At 38.6% G+C, this 21352-nt stretch overlaps 2 protein-coding genes across 4 annotated transcripts in view; both read right to left on the bottom strand.

Annotated features, from left to right (window-relative positions):
* The window catches only part of Awh (LIM/homeobox protein arrowhead), a 90612-nt gene extending 71095 nt beyond the window's left edge, over positions 1-19517 (bottom strand). The window contains exon 1 of the mRNA XM_087343870.1: positions 19174-19517. The gene's annotated coding sequence lies outside the window, so the exon portion shown is untranslated. The remainder of the gene's footprint in view (positions 1-19173) is intronic.
* The window catches only part of LOC110839273 (TBC1 domain family member 13), a 50685-nt gene continuing 29474 nt past the window's right edge, over positions 142-21352 (bottom strand). Inside the window, exon 11 of one of the 3 annotated variants that reach the window (XR_015533873.1) lies at positions 142-2447. The gene's annotated coding sequence lies outside the window, so the exon portion shown is untranslated. Of the gene's footprint in view, positions 2448-12344; positions 14598-20835; positions 21030-21352 lie in introns of those variants that run through there. The other 2 variants (XR_002546408.2, XR_002546407.2) reach the window with 2 other exon arrangements.

Here is a 21352-nt window from a genome sequence, read left to right as displayed (position 1 = left end):
GGGCGACTCAACCGACACTTTACACTGCGCTGCAACCGGGAACACAAAAGAATGTTTTGCGAGAGTGAGAGATGGTTTGAACTTCTTCGGGAATTATGTTAGTGGTTTTCGACATTCCAATTGTAATAAATAAACAGGAAATTGTTGTTACTGCATTATAATGGTTATTTTTATTATTATCATTATATGTTTATTATTGCAATACGGAGTCTATAAAACTAGTCTTATTTATCATGTAGTGGGTTTATAGTAACAGGCTCTTCTGTTTTCTCGCCTCCTTTTTAATCTCATTCATATCTCAATTTATTTAATCCTTACCTACGTTGCAAACAAATTTATAAGATGATTTAGTGTATATATGAAATGATTGTAACCTATTTTGCTCGGTAGATTTGTAATTGAACTCTGAGTTATTCTATTTTCTTACACAAGTGACCATATACGTACGTGCTTGGAGTAATGGAAAATTGCAGTTTTTGGCAAATTTATGGAACCAAATTCCACTGAAGACGCTAAAGCTTTCCTCATAGAAAAGATTTATCTAAATACGAATAGTTATTTCGGAGGATAAAGATTTATTATGGCTTGAACAATATCGTGAAACCTCACATTAGTGTAATGTAACCGACAAATGGATTGGTCTGAAATATAATGAAATCCTTTCGGTAAAGCAACCAACTTACTTCTCTTTGGGTGAAATATGCGACTTGACGGCTGTGTTAATTTCCGTCTAATATAAAAAGGTTGAATTTATTTTTTGCGTGATTAAGAAATATTTTCAGTGCTGAGACAGGCCTTATTTTTAACTATTTTCATCTTATTTCTTAAGATAATATTTATCAATGTAAACAATAAATTGCTGCCCTTGGTAACAAAAAAATAAAATAAGAACGATGTTAACTTTGTTGAGGGAATTCTAGAAATCTTTCTGAAGAAACAGGCTTTCGAGTGGAATAAATTACGTTGTATCCTTAACGTTTGTGAATTTTAACTGCACCACACGTAATATTTAAAAATGCAGTTCCTACTTCATATAAATCTAAACGCGTCTCTCCTACAAACAGATATGCTAACTGGTTAACGGTGTTAAGGGAAATAATCAGAATATATTTAGAAAATCATATGAAACCCACAGATATAATATTGTGGGAAAAATGCATGTTTATTAAATGTTAAAGCAGGTGGTACTTTACGTAACGTAGAACTGTTCTTCACAGATTTCACAGGATATTAGCGAAGCTGACTGCAAAGGGAAATTGATGTTCCCGTACGCTGAACGTATGGAACCTAAACTAGCAAGCAGATATGACACTAACCATGTTTTTCGAACGTCTGTGTAATCTAGGAAGAGACATTTTTATAAATATTATATTGGCCTAAGGTAAGATTCGGTTTTGGTTTAGAAGATACGTCTGTATGCCCGTTAGCGCCCAAACCAATTCCAGTGTTTGTGACTAGTATATCTCATTAATAGGTTAATAGGTTCATGTTTTCTTTTCTATTCATTTTCATCACTAATTCCTCTGTCTCCGCCTATTTCCCCCGTTTTCTCTATACTTTATATTCCTTCTCTAATCTTGTGCTCACATTCCTGTACCTTTTCTCCTACCAGAAGACATCCACACACCAATTGTGAACATTAGCGATTACGCAATGACCCCTGTAGCTGATGAATGTCACAGGCGATCCGTTTAACTCTGCGTCGTCGAATGAAATATACAAGAGCCGTGTGTACATACAAAACACGCCGCCAGGTATGGCCGTGTGAAGTGTCCCAGCCACTTCCACAAATCAAAAGCAAAGAAAAGCATCTTTCTCCGACGGTATAAAATATATTCCAGCTCCCGCCACAAAGAATGAGAACAAGCCTACATTTCACTTTTACCCAGGCGACATGGCACCCGTGAAATTGGGATGAATTTCCTGATGGCCAGTATTTTACGTAGAGTTGGTTCGAAAGCAAACGGCTCTTAAACAGGTAAACACCAGCGCCAGAGAGGGGAGCGCGGGTGATTTATCAAACCTATCACACTCTCGATTCGTCCATTCATCCAGCTCTTTCAAGACACAAGACGTCATTCACAAATTCATAACATAGGCCATGACCAAAACTTTCGACACTAAACAAGCAAGACATATTTCAGTATTAGCAAAAGGGCGGCCAGCTTATGGCTCGTCATGTAAATCCCTTGTTCCCAGCAATAAATTTTGGACCAATTAACTGATGTTTATGAAACTTGGCGTAAACATCACAGACTAGAGGCCGCCACCAAAGTGCATGCTTCAAGGTCACGGAAAGCTCCCCTAGCTTCACTACGCTGCAAGTTCTGAGTTGTCTTCTTCACATTACTGGGTTCCACTGTTGGTGTTGAAACGTAAGATTTTTCTGTTACAGAGCGTCGACAGCTGGCCAGAGACATGATAATTCTCATTTCTGTTGTCCCATTCTACAAACATCAACCAAATGAAAGATTAGAAAACAATTTAAATTATTGGAACGGAGTTACAGTCCAAACGCCAGACATACTTCGTTACGATGAACAAAAGTAGGAGTTGATGTTGAAACAGCCCTGATGATGGAGGCAGCAAGTACTTCTGAAACTCAGGTAAACATCTACCAGACTACACGAAGACAGAAATCTTCAGACTCGCTGTCGTGAAAACCTCAAATCCGACACAGAACAGTCACTGCTGAAGAAATGGAGGGAAGTTGGCAACCGTGAGTATAATTCTTGCAATCTGGCCAACCAATCAAACGAATTAAAATTGATGAAATCTTTACCATCAGTAAAAAAATATATGATTTTGGATATTCACATATTGCAACATAACAGTAGGCCCACTTGAATAGCATTAGTCACTATTGATATGTCTGTAAAGTTTGTCCAATTTATGTAAAATAAAAGTTTTTTATTATAATCTCCTTTTAGTTTTGTTCTGTACTTGAAATGGACGCCGACTCTAAGTATCGGAGTACAGCAAACAACATGAGGCTTAATACCAGTAAAACCAAAGTTGTTTCTTTCAGTGGGAAGATAAACATGGTTGTTCTGGAGAATAATTTTTGTGGATCTTGTATTAATCATATGGATCTTTAAATATCTGAAAGCCATTCTTGATTCAAAAATTTACTTCCACCAACACATGGACTAGATATTTTCGCAAACTTCAAAGCTGACGGGTCTTCTTTCCATCCATTGACAATTTTCGGATGTTTAAGTTAGATCTAAACGTGAATATATCTCCGTTGCACGGAATATTTTAATTTCTACTGACGTTAGTAAGGTTGAACGCATCCAGCGAACGTTACAATGGGTTCTGTACTCAAATCCATTATAGTCGTGTATGCTTTAGATCAGCGTTTCTCAACCTATGGTACGCGAACCACTGGTGGTACGCGAACTAAGTTAGTGGTACATTTCATGTGTTAAATTAGAATTAGTGGTACGCCAGCGAGAAAGGGTGAGAACCCGTGCTCTAGATGAAATAAATTTCCATATTTTAGGCAATAAGAGGGATCACTTAGATTCGCTTTTTATCTTCAAAATGGTTTCAAATTTTGTTTTTACTTACTTGAACCTGTTGGCATTCGAGTTGCTATGAAAACCATAAAAGATAGGGCGAGAGCCTTGTTGTTATTATTATTATTATTATTATTATTAACACTTCCATGCGCCTCGAGTGATCTCACTTCCTCTGGTTTACATCTGCTATTACTGCGGCAGCATCACAACAGGAGCGAATCTGGAGATTCGAAATCGCTTCCATTTCGGCATAATTACAGAGAAGTGAACATGTTTACTGAGTCGGCATTGAGCGCGCAGTGGAGGCTGGGTGTTGCCATGGTGATAAGAGGGGCGTGGTAGCGAGGAAACTCTAGAATTAAGTTCAGTTCTTCTCCGACACAATCGAACCCTAAATTGCACTTGTTTCGTTGTCCTCTGGCAATCATCACATGAGATGCAGTAGGTCTCATTGTTCGCTGATTGTAGCTTTCACATTTCTGACGGATAAATGCTCCAGAGCAGTTTCGCGATGCAAGTATCTGTTCGTTTAAAACACCCTTTCAAAAATGTTCCTACCCATCGATAAATCGGTCATGACAGCCAGAATTTGTCGGAGATCCAAACTTAGACTCACGTAGGAAAGCTGACCAGCCAGTCGATACAACTGCACTTTCTTTTATATTGCATCGAAAAATATGATGATTATGAAAGATGAATAAGGAATGAGTAAAACCACGTAAAATCTTAGCCAAAATAGCTACTGGCCTGGTCGATAATCGAACACAGGGCTTCCGTGATGTTAAGTACAGACATGATATTACTGAATAGCAGATTAACAGGCCGATAACTGATTAAGTGTAAGTTTACTTATGGCATTTTATATTGGCAGGTCAGGGGCCTATGACACAAAATGATCTGTTGGCATCTGACAGGCGAAGTGACGCCATGATGTCAGAGGTTTGAGGTTTCTCTTCTAAGCGCCGGTTTATTTACAGAACTTGTTAAGATGATTTAGTAGATAACAACAGAAAATCAAATTTAGAAACATTTCTTCAGGCACGAATTCTGAAAGATTTGAGAAATTCATAGAAATTAAACATTACAGGATTTTAAATCAAGTTATTTCAATAGAAGTTTGTGTAACCGATATTCCGCACGCGACTCGTCGTTCGACTGATGTAGCCACGGGTTCAAACCCAGGCGCTGGTGCGGTTACAACTTTTCACACTTCGGTACGCGGAAGGGGTTTAAGGTTGTCTCAGGATATCTTGATATAGGATTAGTCGGTTGGCAGGGATCTCCGACTCTCAGGGAATATATGAGGGAGGCCTTAATTGGAGCTGAGCTCGCGTGAGGGTAGCGAAGTCGTTGAGCTGGTGCAGTTTTTGGTGTTGTAATTACTCAATTTAGTCACGAATTGAAACACACTGACGCAAAAGACACAATTGCGTTGATATTTAGGCAGCGTAATGAATCGGCTGTTTATGTACTGAAACTTTGCGAACAGAACACGTCCGTTCGACTTGAAATCCGACACTTTGAGAGACCCGGAACAAAACAAGCTCGTTATAAATACCACCGCAACTTGTAACTGTTCTTAAATTTTGAATTGAATACGGCGATGCGATTCGTACCCCCAAAATCACCCCATAACGTTCATTGGTCTAGGGCAACCGTCATTTCACATCCGAAAGGGATTAAGACTTCGCCTTGATAATAACTTTTACAAGTGCGAAAGCTTTGTGAATGTCACGTTGCCGCTACACGGAAAGTCGGAAGGTGAGACGTTCAAGCGACTGAGTGTCGCCACTCTCTTCCAAATTAATAAATTTAACAATGACAAAAATTAATAAAATCACTCAAATTTGGATGAAGTAAGGCGTGCCAAATATAATATATAATCACGCCACCTTCTTTCATATAAACCAAATTAATATGCCAAAGCCTGGTTTACCCCTCATCTCAAGGTTCAGCCCGTACGGGAATCGAATCCGGAATGGCACATTTGTAATGAAACGTATGTATCGTTCATAGCTTATTTATGAATTCCTTAGCTATTTAAAGACACATTTAAAAACAAATTGCCTGGAACGGTTGCATAATTTCGAGTGATGAGGTGGGGAATGTAGAAGAAACTTAGATTAAAATAGTTATAGCAAATTAAAATTGTACCGCTTGCTTAGTACGAGTGTGAACTGTGGTCAACACATTATGTGAAACATAGAGGCCGAGGTTGTTTGAAAGCAGAGTACCGAGGAAACACAAATTTGAAAGAAAGAAAATAGCACTGCATTGCTTTCGAAAACACAATGGCATATGAAAATAGGCAGACACAAACAAAAGCCATCTCAAGATAAGACCATAATTTCTCTTGGATACACGTGTTTCAGTCATCCTTCTAACCGCACGTCACACGTGTACATTACACGTGTACGCAGATCAAGCAGCCACGTGGCTCTTTGCATCAGATACAGTTCTGAACGTGCACCTGAACGAGCAGTGATAATCTTCAGTAGATACGCAGGGCACCAATGATAGAACTGCCTGCGCTTGGAGTTAAACGTTTGTAAACAGGAAGCAGATAGCAGCTCAGGTCGCCAAGAAATTACCATCCTTTTATGAAAACCGAGTGGGCCCATTCGTAATATCCCAGCAGAATCCATTCCATATCAGTGGTGAATGATCCGGTCTGTGTAAAGGCGCACCGCCAGACCAACTGGAGGATCATATAAGAAATATTTCACAGTATAACACAACTATTGTTTGTTTGTTTTTTACAGATTTTTCGACATATTCTGAAAAATCCTTGTTTTCTATGAGAATACTTTCTTTGAACAGGTGAAGTAAATAATATATCTTCAGACTTACTGCCGCGAAAACCTGAAATCCTATAAATTATTCGTTTTAGTTTTAATTTTGTTTTAATATTTCCTTTGCATTATATTTTAATACTAATGTTGCATATTTTCATTTCCGTTTGCCTGGCAAACACTTCAATAAAGATATCAAATTATTATAACTATTATTAATAAAATGTCTCGACATTGTGGTGCGAATGTTGGCGCATTTAATAATATAGCATTTCAGGCATGATTTTCGAGACAGCAAGTACCTCCGAAACGTCGGTTAAATTCCTACCAGACTACACGGCGAAAAACCCATAATACATCCATCTTCATACTCGTCGCCGTTGAGAATTAAATATTACGTGGATGAGCTACGTCTTCAAAGGGTTTAAACAGAAAGTTTGCGAAATTATGAACTACATTGAAAGAAGAAAATGATCCAAGGTTCAGGTTCCAATGCCAGCGAACAGGATGATGAGTTTTGTGTTCGATAACCCAAGAAACTTATTGATCAGCTGAATAACTGTAATTTACTCTTGGGAAAGATTTTGAACCCCGCAGTGAGTTCAGTCAGTTATCTGCAAGCCAAGACGAACACAATTACACTTGATCGCCACATGTCAGACTGTACACAGCCACAGAGTCGCGGCTCTCTGGTTTATTGGGGACTGAAGGGAGGAGGTTGATGATTACACTTGGTAAACTCGTCCTGATGCCATAATTGGGCTGAAATTATCCTGTAATTTTCTCTGCGGTGGGTTCTGTTGAGAGGCTTCAGATGAATAGCCACGAAGATACAGATCCTTTGCAGCTATCTGTGTGACGTCACTGGAAATATCAACACGAGCGGAAGGAGGGGGGGGAGGGGGTGGCACATGGTTCTCGTTCCCGTCCAAAGTCGATAAATGCTTACGCAAGCCAGTCTATGCGAAGTTCGGTTGCTAGGATACTGGTAGAGGCAAACTCGTAAGCATTGCCCGTATTTGGAAAGAAAAGTCTTCCAGAGTGATTCAAGCGGTGTTTGCATTCCTAAAGTAATTACAGGACACATGACCCAAAGCGAGTGGTTGCACTCTGGACGGCAGCACTTCGATTCTCGGAAGGAGCGGCTACCGGAAACAACAGAGGCCCTTCCTCTGGAATAAGCCCAGTAGTACTCAGAGGATATTAGGTGCATGAAACTGGTACTCTGTAAAAGGTTTATTGCTGTGCAGAACACATTCATTCAGTTTCCAATGCATCTTCAGACAGGGAGAGTGATTTGAAGATGGCTGTCTTCTGGGTTATAACGCCTTGTAGACTTGCAGAAGTTTACCGTTGTTTCAAAGGTACTTACAGACTGCATCAAACGGGCGATGAGGAAGTTCTCATCGCCCTGATAATGGAGGCACGAAGCAAGTATCTCTATAAGGTTGAACATAGAACGTAGATTGCCTTCCATTACGTTGCGTGTCGAATTTCTAACCCATACACAAAAGTGACATTAGGTCTTTATATCTTTATCTTAAAATTTTCAGGTATGAAAAGGGAGGGCGAATGATTATGAACTAATGAACATTTTTCTGCTACGTTCGTGCATATAAATCTCATTTGTTTTCTATTATTTTGAGTTCAGATTATTTTAGAAAACTTAGAACGAAAGGACAGTTTACCTGCATGCTTTAAAATAAGGAAAGAAAGCTACTAACATGGATTATACCCTTCATAACATTCATGAACCTAGTTTTAACAGAAACCTACTGAAAGGTAAACCAAACCAAGTTCTGTTTTCTCTGTCTGTTTTTATACAAGCCTATTTCATCATTTCATCCTTTTACACTGAAACCTCCCATTTTTAAATAACTTTCCCGCTAAAGTAAAATGAATCCATCGGTTTTATTTGTAACATTAAATCACGGTAGTGTCCGAGTTGCCGATAGCCTTCGAGAACAGGTTGTAAATGTGTTTCCACAAAGCACTACGCTCATGAATTACAGCATCGATGGAGCTGGGGCAGACAATTAGGGGACCCAATTTGTTGTCGGCGATCTGGAATATTTATGGACTTGGGGGCCATAATGAATGCAGCATCCCTTTCCACTGCTGTAATTTAATCTAGACGCCCTTTTTGTCTCTGTTTGTTGTTTTAGTTAATTTTCCGATTTAATCGTAGCACTGATTTCCAAATTAAGGTTATTTGATCAGAATATTTTAAGCATGGCTTAAGCCCACATTTGTGTGCACAGCAGAAAAATCTGAAGAAATAACTTAATTTTACTGGAAAAATATGTCTGGAATATTTTACATGATGTATGCGAAGTCGACTGGTATTCAAAATGCGATCAGTAATCAATTTCACAACCTAGAACTTGTATCATGCGTTCTGTTGAACGTAGAGTGTTTGAAATTGCCCTACAAAGAGACACAAGGTGGTTCGGAGGACAGCTGAACCTGAAATCTCATCGGCAAGATAAAAGGTTAATAATTAATTATGGTAAGAATTCGGGGAATTCGATCTGTTCTTAGTTTGTTCATAAATAAATTTGTACTTACAAATAATAATAATAATGATAATAAATGCTGATCTCACACGTAAGGGAAACCCTTGAAAAGACAGCACGAAACTCCGCTGTCCTCTGTTTAACGCTGTCCAACTGAAATAATTGAAGCCGTGCTGTTACATTAGTTACGTGAACCTACCGCACACTGGGGCGGGCTAATGTGACGGAATGAAATATTAATCTATGTTCCTCCGATTTTTAGTGCCCTTCACTCATTTAGTGCTGAATCTTACTATGCAGAATTTTGAAGACTCACTAGGTATATTTTCTTATACAGCCGTGTTACTGCACTGTGCATGGTTAGGCCATCTAATTCTCTCGCGTTTCAAAATATTTAACAAAAAGAAGTAAGAGAACTAGAGTGGGGTGGGGAGGAAGGTCCCAGACATGTGGGCACATCGAATACAGTCAGGAAATTTCCCTAAATATAAGAAAATTGTCGTTACTAAATAATTTCAATGTGGAACGTATTAAGGACGAGAACAGGGTACCCATTCAACAGGAGGCTTGGGTGGGCTCCAAAGCCGGTCTCGACACAGAGACATTCTTACAACAATATTACTCGGTTTCCCTGTTGTCATTAGCTCCAAGCATATCCTTCCATTCGGCCTATCTTGAGTCACTGCATTGTAATTATCAGCACCACGAACTATTCCCAGTTACCCACTTAATATCAGTCTCACGTCATCTTTCGTCTTCCTCATTAATTCTGAAATCCTTTGGTTGAGGTCGTCGCTGAACCCCTGAGAAATTTGGAAGCTAAGTAATGCTACACCTCCAGATGGCCAAAAAACTGCTAAAATTAGGTGAGATTTCAGGTTCTTGCGGTATCAGAAATGAAGAATAATTTCTTCTGGAATGTTGCGATAGAGCATGGCAGTTTACCGAACTTTCGAAAGTGCTTGCTGCTTCTATTATCAGGGCAATCGCAAGCATCTCTGAAACGTCGGTAAACTTCTACCAGACTACACGGGGCAACATCCCAGAAGACAGTTTTATTATTAATTTTTATCATACATTCTTTTGTCTTAAAGCAATATGAAGAGTTTCTTTTACATCGTAAATAATAATTTTTAGACATGATAGTAACAAATTAGTAACTATTAGGCATGTATGTACGAAAAGGTCTAGTATGTAGTGTGAGACAGAATAGGCTGAGAACGACTAGAGGTAAACGAACGTTCAGCTACATACATTAGCTTTATTAGAGTACCATTTCAGTAAAACAATTTCTGCAGTACGGAGCTCTGCAGTACGATATGGCACAACAGTCAAATTCTACCTGCCTGCTAGGGGTGTCACAACATGGCCGGTATAGTGCGAGGTTTACTTTTTACCTCTGATAACAAAACAACTTTTCACAGAATATTCGTGCAGAAAGAGAATTTTGTGGCGTATTTACCGAAACATCTCACCATCAAATATTTTCCAAAAATTCTGAGAACGAAATAATTTACTGTGTACTCTGGGCTGTGACGAAGTATAGTCTTGTAGGTGGTTACTAGTGACTTTCACCCTGAAGATTGAGGCGATACGATCCCTCAAAAACTTGGTGAACAACCTACGTGGCGTCATAACACAGAAGACCACAATCCACACTTTCATTGCCGTAAGAAACTTATATTCTATGTTCATGTCTCGTAAAAAATTTTATTTATATAAATAAGTCACCTTTTTAAAGCAAACATGAATAATTTTTCCTAGTTTATTTTAAGACACTTAATTAATGGCACCGGGAGTAAGTAATTATGAAATTAACCAATCGTGGCCTATTTTACGATCCTGCTTTAGCATTTTAGTGGAGGGACTGATAAAAACTATGAGACATTTCTTGTATTTCACTTAAATTTATGGTGCAATGTCGGCCTAATTCTAAGAATGTTATCAGCCAAGTTTATTACGAATTAACAATATATTGCGTATGTTGCTTTATTAATCTTACGACATTATTCAGACTATTAATATTGAAACTGTCCTCCCTGAAAATTCGTTTCACCTTATCAACAGTGCAACTTACGTATTTATTGCACTTGCGATGAGAAGCACACATTAGCCTCATACTTAATAAAGCCTGACTGACTGTGATTGGTTTATCTCTCATCGTGTCACACTCAGCGGTACAAAGCAAGTGTCACCCGATTTCTAGTACAGTGCCACGTGAAATGCAGGATAACCATATTTTTTTTAGATGTAACACAGTGTCATATTAGCCCTTTAGAGCTTGGTGGGCACTATTTTAACCAAGAAATTACGTCCTTATATGCACACAATTTTTTCTTCTCTGAAATTTGACCCTGATTTCTTTGGGATGGATAATGTTTAGTATATAATAATAAAAATTATTTTATTGGACCTTTGTTTTTGTTAAAGGGATGATAATAAATTGGCCACTACAGTCTGAGAAAAATGGTGAATTAATAAGTATTTTTAAAAAGTTTTTCACTATTAAAATAGTTTAAATGCAAGTAGCAAGCAGAAATATGAACAAGTATTTAAATGTTGGTATCACATAACAAAATTAAGTATCTTATACATATTTTAAGTTTACGAAACAGAAATAAATATTATAGGCCTATTTATTACTTAAATAGAACAGTCTAGAAGTGTTTTTATTCACAGAAATCAAACAGATAAAACAAAAGATGAAAAACTTTTCTTTTTGAATTATGCGTAAAATGCACAAACAGTATAATATTGCATACAAAAATAAGTTTTTATCTATTGAGGCAAAACACCGAGACAATTCCTAAAGTAGAGTTTAGGTGCAGGATTTCAACAAAAAAAAACTTTCTCAATAAGCTGAGATGCAGAACCGACCGAGTTACACGAGCCTAATGCCAAAGCAAACTAGTGTCAAATATGTCTGTCTTGTGGGCAAGACAATGTGTTTGGTCAGCCCTGGATCTCTAGAAGAGGCGTTTTGAAGAAAGTTTGTCTTTGTAGACGTTTTAATGAAGACAGAATTCCAACTGCTGCCGAATTCAGAAATGAAAGCCGAAATAAATGCAAATTCCTGACAGCAATAAACAAAATGTATATACGAAAACCAAAACGAAGGCAATTTCCCGAGTGACCGCTACTGCAGAGTGGCGCCACCTACAGACTGATCTCGTTATACCTGTAATTATAATCTAAGACGGAAACAATAAATAATATCCATAAAGCCACAAGCTGGCACTTTTTGGTTTATCCATCCATAAAAAGGATAATAAAACAAACTTTAACCGTAGCCCCATTAAAACTAAATCAAAATATAGGCCTATTCCTTCCCTCTGGAAGATTGTGACATTGAAGAGGGAAATAAACATCAAAACTGGGGGGGGGGGGGGGGGGGGGTCGAAACCCCTCGTCAATTACAATGTAGCGGGAGGCTTTCAGGGAACTTGCAGACTCGACACGATACGATGAGCTATGTAAAGGGAGAAACTTTTGCTACGAAGAAAAAGATCGCATGCGAGAACAAACATTTTAATCATGTTCCATTTCTTCTCGAACGTACATTCTGGAATAAAAAATTCTTGTGAAAATCACTCTGTGTGCTGTATTATGAAGCCAGTTTCCTTGAAGGAGCGAATGAAAATAAATATCTTCTTCACCTTGTTTCCTCTTTGCCGCACTGTTTATAAGATAAATATATGTCATATACACAGGTTGTCTCAAAATACGTATACACACGCAGCGTCAATTTTGTGTGGCCATTTTAAATCAATTGCTCACCGCCGTCAACTGAGCTACGAAGCTGACGGTGGTCATTTTAAACACCTACACCAGATTCGTTAATTTACCAAATGTTAATGCTGATGTATAAAATGTTATCAATTTGATTCGTTAAATGTTTGTACATCTTTTTGCGACATGCTGTATATTTAAATATTCAATTTAAGTTGTCATATGTTAAGGAACAGGCCCTTTAAAAATAATTATTTTATTCCTTCGACATTTTCCCCCCCTGGTCAGTGTGAGTCTTGGCCAAGTACGAAGTGACAGACACGTGCAATACCTTCCACCAAATTTGTTGAAGGCGTAGGCTTAGGATAATTATTCTTTTCTACATGATTATTTGATTCTGGACTAATCGATTTGTTGTTTGCAGTTTAGAATAAAACAGCGTAGACACAAAATTGGAAACTACAATTTTACGCAAATTTTACGCAAAGTATTTTAGTACATTCTTTTATTTTATAACGATAAAAATCTTACAGCTGTAAATGAAACCTGATGTCGTTTACACAACGTTTAGGAGAAACAAGCTTCCCCAACTTCAGGGCTTCAGCCGTGATGATGGAGGCAGTAAGAACCTGCGAAACGTCGATAAACGTCTACAAGACCACATGGCACAACAACCGAGAAGACAGTCATCTTCTGTCATTAATTTGTAATTTCTGTTACTCTAACCGGAATAAAAATAGGTGTTACAAATTTTTTCCGAAGTTGTTGATAGATGATGAGACAACAGTGAATAGTCACTGATTATTCCTATTAAATAAAAAGAAGGGCGAAGACCGTGAGTCAACTAATCCAAACCATACCATATATCACTGCAATGGAGCGTCAAACTCCCACCAGGGGGCAGGATCCGAGTCGGCGCCATTTTTGAATGGCCTCACTCATTACGAGTATTGTTGTTGGATACGATCGCTCGTTATTGGTGCAACAGAATCAGCCGCGTCTTGATCACAAGCTGTTGTTCTTTATCTTTGGAATCCTTTTACAAATCGGACAATGATACCACAGCATGATTGGTAGTTTTATGAAGGGCGAAAGGGGTTTGACATCAATTAATCTGACCAGCTGAACACGTCACGAGGCTGCTGAATGCAACTGCCCGTTACGTGATATCGTTTTGTTATTTTAACACGTATGGTACATAGAGATTAAATTTGTCCTTAGCAACAGAGATTTCTCTACATTAAGACGTACTAGGAGAGTCAAGATTAGTACAATTACACATGAAAATATTTTCGTTTATATAACCATTTCCATGCGGATTCTCACAAAACTAAATAACCTTCCTTTAATACAAGACAACATCCATAAGATTACAGATTACACCGTTGAAGAGTCGTATGATAGCAGGACACAATTCTTTTACCGAAGTTCTTCTGACAAGGCAGGTCCTTTTACGCGAGATATTTCTTAAACAGCGTCTGAAGGATTCGATTTGTAATGCTGTAATAACTGGAGCTTAAAATAAAATGAGAAGGTGATAATTAACAGTGAATTGTTAAGGTTTAGTAATGAAACAGTCGCAATAAGTTTCAGTGTCTAAAGAAAATAACAGAAATGTCAGTCCAGATTCAAATGTTTTTGTTTTTTTAAATTATTACTAAAGAACCACACCAGATATATTATCGTTGAGCTAACCTGTACAGATCCATTCATCCCTAACCTAGGCTCTAGTTTATATGGAAGTCAGTTGTCACTTTCAGTCTTCGACCGTCTTTACCCTCAAGAGAAGAATTGATGTAAATGAATTTGTAGATTTAAAAACACTTGTACTTATTTCAGTCCAGTACAAGGAAGCTGGTCTTGAAAAATAGTCGTGGAAAGTGATTGCCATTTCTGAGCTGCGAGACAGGAGATGAATCAAAGTTGAAGGAAAGTTGCCGGCCAGTGCAAAAATTAGCTAATTACACCGCTCCGTGTTCACAGTTGAATGACGACGCCATGTAGATAACTCAGCAAAGCGAAAAAATACTGGAAAACTGAGTAATAGAAATTTGTTAATTTTGGGGTCACTTAACGAGCTGTTTCAAATGAAATGCTTATAAAATTTCGGTACATAGGATGACAGTGAATGATGAATTGGAAAATATTACATGACTTGAGGCTTTTGCGGCGACTAACTGCAAAAAAAAACCTTCTCAGGCGACAAGCCGTGTCCAACGTTTAAGAGGCATTTTCTGTGTCCATCATCAAGGAATGATTCATTCCTTGAAACGTTAGACTACGGCTCCATTTTGAAGAGGCTTGTCGCCTGAGAAGGTTTTATTAAAGCTGTCGTTGCTTATTTTAAAGTATTCTATGCAAATATCCGCGTTTGAAAGATAAAATAGGAGACAGATGGAAACAATTAAGACATAATTCATAACCAATACTGTGAATTGAATAACTTCGTATTAGCTTGATCACATATAATGGGCGGGAAACGTAGAATGCATACGTCTGACGACAAACAGAAAAATATGGTCGGAAGTGTGGACAGGAAGAAATTTATTAATTGGGTCTTAAAAAAATAAAATATCAAATCACAGCGTGTGGACTGGACTCAGCACATAATACATTGGTAGGTTCTTGTGAACACGGTAATAAAACTTAGGGTTCCCATAAAACTCGGGAAATTCTTCAATTATTCGGATAATATTAAGCTTTTAAAGAACTCTCCTAAATTTTGTCGGTTAGTTCCCAGCAGGGCTTTTCCTGAGGACACTCATGAAAAATACGTCCGAATACCTCGAACCAGCCGAATTCGCTGCAGGAATGCTAACCACTCGATCGTGACGTCCATTCAGAAGGAAGGAACTCGCGTTGAAACAAAATGCACGCCTCTGTAAACGGTAGGCACGCCACTGCGGGCTCACAGTTGGCTGGCAGATGTATGTAAAGGGATTTGGTGCATCGATAAATGGGATTAGAGTCGGGGACACACGCGACAAGTTCATTACATTGGCAATTATGTGGATGTAGCGTAGCGTCTCGTTAATACGAGCGCAATCCTCAGCCAGTAGTACAGCACTGACCCGCATGACAGCGCTCAAAAAATATGAAAATGACAATCAATTCGTTATGTTTTAGCTTTCAGCTGCTCTAATTCTAGTGTAAGTGCTTTTTTTGTGATGTCAGGTTAAGGAGTGCAACCAGATATAAAGATTTTGAAAGTTAATTCCTACCAACATGCGACTATAAATATTTACCAGGTTTACTCTACACAAAATAAAAATAAAAAACTACGGGCAAAGAGAACTCTTGCGTTTGTTTAAGTTAATTAAGTCCCTTTATTACAGAGAAATAAACATGGAAACCAGAGGAAAAACATTAACATGAAACATGGCTATTACTCGGAAACTGGATCTGCTTTTGAAGATGACTGTTCTCTGGGAAGACGGACCGCGTAGACTGTTAAGAAGTTTGCCGACGCTTTAGATGCACTTGCTGCCTCCATCATCAGGGCAGAGGAAGTCGACAATTCACCTCCCATCATGAAAAAATCAGTGCTACTGAACACAGTCATCTGCAATGCCGTCTGATTTTTAGAATAGGCTGAACGTGACTGTACTTACGCGTTTTGCGTCGTAGGCCACCGAATGGTTCAGTAATGCCCGGAATTTTAAATACTAGCAACACGCCAAAAGAAAATTTTACACTACAGGACAGACCTTCCAAAGCAGTTTTTATATTTTATATATTTATTTCCACTTTTTAAAGACAACCAACCCCTTAGGTCAGCGAAGGGGGCAAATAGGATTTCTTTCTTTCTTTTATACCGTGTGGTAATTTTCCCTTTCGAATGGAAATAGAAAGAAATAATAGACAGAAGAGTGTACGTTGCTATTTGCATGTTGTTATGGTGGGGGAAGGTGGGGCAGGGTGTACTAATTCTCGCCCTGCTATGTAATCTTTTTCCATTCTTCCTGTCCCTTTGATCCTCCGAAGCTGCAAGCAAATTTGCTTTCCATATAGTTCACACTTCAGTCTACACGCTGAACTTTTTTTCGTGTTAAATGTTTACTCATCTTGTGGATGGTGAGGGTAAAATTGGGATAGGGGGTGATTCTGCAAAATTCCCTTCCCTTTAGCTGTAACAAAGGTCGATATTCGTGCAATGAGATTACCCCCTCGCACCATGATCTTCAACTGTTCGTCATTACCATACTGGTAGCTCCTGGGTTCAAAGCTTATTTGTCTGTGCAGTTGGGGGCAGACTTTCATGCCCACGGTCAAATTGGCTCAGTTCGGACCACGGCTGTTAATTCTGCCCTCAGATTTCTACAATTTGCTGTGTATTTGGGGGGAAATTACAAGTCGTTGCTGGGACACTAATGTCTTCCGATCTCAAAAATATTCTTTTCGCATGTTCTTCGCACTCAGCGCATAAATTGATGTAAGATGTATATAATAATGAAGTATGCATTTCTAGCTACCACACATTTCACAGAACTTCGACTAAATGAGGTATGGAAATTCTTCACAAAACATAATGAATTTAATATTTGTCTGTTCTACAAGCTAACCTCGGTTTTAATCCTGGTCATATTGTTGTGTCATAATTTTGGATCCAGAATCACTTTGTGAATGGGGGAACAGGCGACGGCACCTTCCAAATCCTTAGCTCTCCACTATTTTTGATCACCTTGTCGTGTAATCTGACGCCACTTGAAAAATTCTGCATTCGAAACAGTGTCGCTAAAGAACTTACTTTCTAAAAACTCCTAATTTATAAAAGTATATAAGTTTAGACCTACATGTAATAAAATACATACAGATCTGTACCTACAGATTTGCTTTCAAAGTTTCTCAGGATCTTATATTGAAAGATTTATCTTTCGAAATACAAGAATACTGATGTTGGTCTTCTCCATTGTAATTTCGTGTAGATTTATAGCTGTATACCAACATTTAGGAGAATAGCCTTGCAGATCGAGACAATATGTTTCTCCAAAACATTGGTTATCCATCTGCAAGTTTGCACGGGGTTTGAACCTAGACGATATTTTCTCCGCTGTGAGAACCTTAAATCTCATACAAGGCAGGATAATTTATGCAGTATATTTTTATTTGTTTTATATAACGGAGCTGTCAAGAGTTCCAATTATAGCCTATAACTAACCCCAGCTAAGATGATAGGCAGTCTAAACAAATGCTGAACTTATCGCACTCCTTTTTAAACACGTAGTAGGTAATAGCCTAATTTTCTAAGGGATTATCCCGGAATTTGCCCTCAATGACTGAGGGAACTGCGTAAATCCTCGGACAGGATACCCGACCACCGGACCGAGATTTAAACCCGGCACCATCCGAGTAGAAAGCTGGAGAGATAGACAGACGAGTGCGACTTTCGGTATTGTACAGCGAAATATTGTCAAAGTTACCCAAGAATACAATCTGTGTGGTAGTGGTTCTGTGAATAACATATCAGGCTGGTATCCGTAGCAAATTAAACTGAAGAACGAGGAATGCAAAGTCACAAAGAACGCTTGCAACAATCTTAAAACTCTACGTAATCAACTGGAACAGTTCTCTCCAAAAACGTTAAGTGTCACGAATTAGCTCTGCTTTTGATAATACAGAACATCCACGCCGTTCGCGGGGGGGGACGTTCTTAAATCTCCGCTCACGGTAAAACCGCGATCCGCGAATTAAGGACCCATGGGAATAAAAACACGTAAGAATGATATTAAACATGTATAATTAATTATTAATTAAACACTCAAACATTAATGTCGGTGTTTATTGGGATGACGTTGGCTTTCCTGACTTAAAGCTTTCGGGGTAGTTGAATACAAGGCTAACGATCAGCTTTAAAATTTGCGAAAAGTGCAGTCGAAGTAGACTCGGTGTAGCACTACGTACCTACCGAGACAGGCGGGCAAATACGGTCACCTCGTGCTCCTGATCAACGTCGATCGCGAAAGAACGAGGGACCGAAGCCGCGGCGCACAAACACAACAGAAAGGCCTAACATGTTAAATCATCAAGATGACGGCTTCCAGAACTGAAGGGTGGCGGCCAATATATAGAATAGGCAGTCGCTAACAGTCGACGATGAGTGGTCTTCCACAATTAGAATTGTACGGCGGCCCGTAAAAATGATGTCACGTCACGAAATGCTACAAAGAGGCTAGGATTTCGACGGATTCTTTGTACTTTGCATAGGACAGTCGTCCAGCTCCAGTGGTTCATTTATGCCTAATTATTACCTTCAGATCAAAAGCTAATTTATTTCACATTGTAGCCACGTTGTTGGTACACGTGTTTCATGACCTAGTAGATTCTAAAATAAATTACAGTAGCGCGTTATGGCCGTAGGAAGGAAAGGTACCTATCCCCACCTAACCCATAGGTAACTTCTTACTAAAGTTATAACAATTAATCTCAACACTGGTTAACGTAAACATATTTCAAACAATTAGTTCGACACAAGAAATCAATACAAAAGAAATTGAATATGAAATGTGTTTGTAAGTACCAATCTTTCGACCATCCAACATTTAACCAGTCATCTTCTGTACTATATTCTGCTCTAGCAATGCGTGGCTTGTAAGATTGTCTTTCTCTACTTACATGAGTATGCCAGTAGAAACACCCACATCTGTTCGATACTGCGAAGTCCCATGTTAGTCAAATGCTCGGACTAAGCCGACGGCCTCCCCTCTGGACGAGGTTCCGTTCAACCACAGTCTATGCACACTGAAGAGTCTTTTACTTTTTAAACGTCTCCGTTTAATATACGTGTTTCCACTTAGCATCACATGGTAAGTAATATTTGTTACGAGACTTTCTATTGGCTGTTCACGACCTAATTTCAAAATGAACTCTATAAAAGGAGGTGACTGATTGGTATCATTTTTGCAACATCATTTCCGTTATATCCCCCAAAATGACAACACGTACGCCTTGGGATTGTTTTCCATTACGAAGTGCAACTCCGGTGGGCTTGTCTTACAGGATGCAACTTGTGGTTGCAGCTGACCGCAACGTTACCGGTTCTTGCACCAAGAAATGACAACTCCTTCAATATGTAACAAGAAAACTAAATGCAATAAAGGAATATCAAATAATCAATACTTAATATATAAATCAAAAGAAATATAAGCAGGTGAATGTGTGTGTACAGGCGTGCTCATAACAATATTCTGAGCCAAATGAATTTAGTCCATACCACCCCATCTTATTTTTCTGAGATCAAATTTTAATATTATTCTCCCACCTACGTCTAGGTTTTCCTAGTGGTCTCTTTCCTTCAAGTTTGCCCACAAAACCCTATATGTATTACTCTTTTCTCACATGTGGGCTACATACCCCACCCATCTAATCCTCCTTAACTTGATAAGTCTAATTATATATGGTGATGAGTGCAACTTTCTCCACCCTTGAAATTCATCCCTCTCAGGTCCAAATATCCCTCAGTCTACGTTCCTCCCTTAGTGTCAGAGACCAAGTTTGAAGCCCATACGAAACTACGGGCAAAATTACAGTTTTGTATATTTTAATCTTCCCGTTCTTAGACAGAAGACAAGAAAACAGAGCGTTTTGAACTGAGTGGTAGCCAGCATTACCCGAGTTCAGTCTGCTCTTAATTTCGTCACGAATCAAACTTTGGTTTGTTACTGTTGCTCCCAGATACACGAACTTTTCCACATTCTCAAAGGATCCATTAACTGTCATTAAGTTATGATTTTGCCCTGTATTCTGGTGACGAGACATCAACATATACTTAGTTCTCTCTGTGTTTACTTCGAGACCAATCTCCTTACTAGCACCAATTAGACCTACGATTTTTCATTTTGGTATCTATGTTATCCCCCAATAGATTTACATCAACAGCATAGACCAGAAGCTGATGTTTCCCAGTCAAATTCAGCCCCACCTAGTTTCCTTGGACCTTCCTAATGCTGTATTCTAAAGCAAAGTTCAAAAGCAATATCCATAAAGTATCTCCTTGTTATATATAATTGGAAATGTGTTAGACAAATGTTTATCTACACGGACTTTACTACAGGTTTCGTTTAAACACATTTTAATAAGCCTAACTAGTCTCATGGTTATTCCACACTCGGTGAAATATTGTACAATACTTCCCTCCTAATTGAATCATGCGCTTAATTGAAATCTATGAATAGCTGATGTACTGTCTCAATGCACTCCCATTTCTTCTGTAGTATCTGATAAACGTAAAAGAGTACATGACCTATTACCAGGCGTGGATAAAGTGATAAGCCTTGATAATTACTACAATCAGTTTTATCGCCTTCTTGTAAACAGGTACAACAACAGACTCCTTCCACTGCTGAGGCAATCTTCCTTATTCCGTACAGAATATTGAAATTTATGGATCTCAGAATGTAATCTTTCACCTCCTGTTTGAATGAGTTCCGTCGGAATTTGATTACTTCCTACATCCTTTCCTTTCCCATCCTCTGAAAAAATAAAAATAATTAACACACTACGTTATGTCAATATTTTCGTCGACTTTAACTGTTAGATGTACATCAGAACCCTGATGATGGAGACAGAGTTGTTTCCCGAAACGTCGGTTTACTACAGTAACTAATTACTGCGGCTGATTTCCCGAGAAGATTTTATTGATTGTGCTCGCCGCGAAAGTCTCAAATCCTATGTCAGATGAACTCCTAAACGCTGCCTAATGGCAAGGTCACTTACAAAACACTACTAAGAACTTTCTGGCTTCAATGAGCGCAGATCAAAGCAACGAAACATGAAACTGCGTTTATAGAATGTG

The sequence above is a fragment of the Zootermopsis nevadensis genome, unplaced genomic scaffold, assembly GCF_977971745.1.
Source record: "Zootermopsis nevadensis isolate Lab colony 2312 unplaced genomic scaffold, Znev_1.0 Znev_ptg000007l, whole genome shotgun sequence".
Taxonomy (NCBI): domain Eukaryota; kingdom Metazoa; phylum Arthropoda; class Insecta; order Blattodea; family Termopsidae; genus Zootermopsis; species Zootermopsis nevadensis.
Note: the sequence above shows the minus strand (reverse complement) of the source record. Positions and strands in the feature narration are given on the sequence as shown.